Source organism: Chelmon rostratus, chromosome 22 (assembly GCF_017976325.1).
Source record: "Chelmon rostratus isolate fCheRos1 chromosome 22, fCheRos1.pri, whole genome shotgun sequence".
NCBI lineage: Eukaryota > Metazoa > Chordata > Actinopteri > Chaetodontiformes > Chaetodontidae > Chelmon > Chelmon rostratus.
This window is the reverse complement of record NC_055679.1, coordinates 1,042,368-1,044,793: the sequence shown is the minus strand read 5'-3', so window position 1 is coordinate 1,044,793 and position 2,426 is coordinate 1,042,368. Positions and strand designations below refer to the sequence as shown.

At 38.5% G+C, this 2,426-nt stretch overlaps 1 long non-coding RNA gene across 1 annotated transcript; it reads left to right on the top strand.

Annotated features, from left to right (window-relative positions):
- Positions 1-869: 869 nt before the first annotated feature.
- Positions 870-1,439, top strand: LOC121626059. Its single transcript, XR_006007939.1, has 3 exons — positions 870-987; positions 1,078-1,176; positions 1,291-1,439. It is a non-coding gene; the product is annotated as an uncharacterized LOC121626059 (long non-coding RNA).
- The last annotated feature ends 987 nt before the right edge of the window (positions 1,440-2,426 follow it).

Sequence of the window (2,426 nt, the reverse complement as noted above, 5' to 3'; positions counted from 1 at the left end):
GGTAGCTGAGTGGATAGTGGAGAGTGATGGTGTCGGCCGACGGCCTGTACAGGTCCGGTAACGGCTGTCCCTCCACTTCTGCCTGGCTGCTTGACCAAAGTTTATTTTCCATATGTCGTATCAGTGTCTGAGCATGCTCAAAGGGTGCATGTAATTTTATTTTTAATTGTCTTTTTGTTTCATGAGAATCCATTTTTCTGTACACATTAATGATGACATCACGGTGGTATGTGTTGGCTGGAAATAACAATCATTGTATGTTACATAATGTTACAAATCAAGTCTTAGTGGTGCAACTGTATTTATTTATTTATGTATTTATTTATGTATTTATTTTGGGTCAGAAATATGAGACAGTAAGATGATAAGGACAGTGCCGTGTTCAAGACTGCAGCAGGTTTCTTGAGTGCCACAGAGTTGCTGTGATGATAAATCCTGCAGATGCAGACTGGATAGGGACAGCGATGTTAGGGAGGAGGCTGAACCACAAAAGAGGACATTCAGGTAAAAGCAAATATTAGGTTAAGTCCAGTTTTGGATCACTCAGTTGTTCTCTTTCTGAATTGATGTGAAACATGAAACAAATGATACTCTACAGTCAAAACCGTCACACTGAAACAGTTGTATTTAATCTTCTACTTGCTTTTTTGTAGCGGAGGATGCCAGCCCCAGCAGAGGAGATGCAGACCAAGCTGCTGATGCCAACCACAACCATCAACAAGATAATTATCTCTCCTTCTTTTTCTTGAAACGATTCACACACATAAAGAACTTGACATTAATTATGTTTTTTTTCTACAACTGATCCAGGCGCTCCTCCCAATGGCAAAACTGATTTTGTTATCTATTTACTTTTTCATGCCAAACACAACAGTTAAGCTGCAGATGCCAACCAAGATGACCAGAGATCCAACCAAGATGACCAGAGATCCAGGAAGAATACCTTTGAAAGGACAGCTGTAGAAGAAAGTGCAACCCAGCACACAAGTAAGTAGTCTTTACCAATAGGACACTAAACTACTGTATTAATGTACACTGTTGTGTTGCATGCCTAACTGTCTTTTTGTACCACTGCAGCCGAATTCCCACACCCCTCTTTGTTGAGTATGCCTGCGTGTGATGTCGACCTACAGACTAGAGAGCCACAGCTGAAGACAGAAACCCAGCAGAACACAAGTAAGAAACATTTACAGAGGTGCTTTTGCTGACTGTAGCATCTATTTGGATTAGTTCACTGTGAGTTAATTTATGCCTGTTTTCCTTACTGGTGTCTACTGTATGATTTTTCAGAGAAACATGAAGCGGACCACTGCCCTGAAGCCAAACTTCCCTCTTCAAAATGAGCCTTTGCCCCAAAAAGAGGCTCCTTTTTGTTTTTTTCTTTGTATCTTTTGTAATTTCTTGTTGTAAGGTTCTATATAAATACATATTGTTGTTATTATTATTATTATTATTCTGTTGCTCCTTCAAAGTTTTGTTCCATTTTTTCCCTGTAAAAGGTTTTTTTTTCTTTGTATCTTTCGTAATTTCTCTGTAAATAACTTTGATCATCTGTCTGATGTTGTAAGGTTCTATATAAATACATATTGTTGTTATTATTCTGTTGCTCATTCAAAGTTTTATTCCATTTTTTCCCTGTAAAGGGGTTTTTTTTTCTTTGTATCTTTCGTAATTTCTCTGTAAAGCACTTTGATCATCTGTCTGATGTTGTAAGGTTTTGTATAAATAAATATTGTTGTTATTAATATTCTGTTGCTCCTTCAAAGTTTTGTTCCATTTTTTTTTTTTTTGGACTTGAAACATCTGAGGGTGATAGGGCAGAAATGGTATTATTATTATTGTCCACACACACACACACACTTAGTGTGTGTTATAGATACACACATACAGTTGCAGATATACACACACACACACCAGTGTGCACATTCCTTCCCCCACACAATAACAAAGGCAATTTTATGTGATTACACACACATGCACGCACATACAGGTAACTTGATTACAGACATACACAGACACAGAAGACTTAATGTGATTACAGCCCCTCAATCATTGCTCAGTGAAAGATGATCATTTGTACATTGACAGAGATGGTTTCCCCCGGCAGTAGCCCCCCGTGTCCCTTTCAAAATTTCCCAGGGGGAATTTTCTAGTTATTATTATTTTTCATCATCCTCCAAATTTTTGTCCCTAAACTCGCCCCGCAGCTTTGAGAAAACCCTTGCAAATTATATATCAAAACGTGCGGTTTGTTCGGGATCGGTGTGCTATTACTTTTCTCAAATTATCGCAGTTTTTCGCGTCGTAAGACGCGAAAAACTGCGATAAATTTCCCATAAGAAATGAATGGGGACGTCCTCAAATTTCAGCCTTTTTCAATTGTCCGCTGCTCTGCCATACTTTCTCCTAGAGACGTCATTCAAACT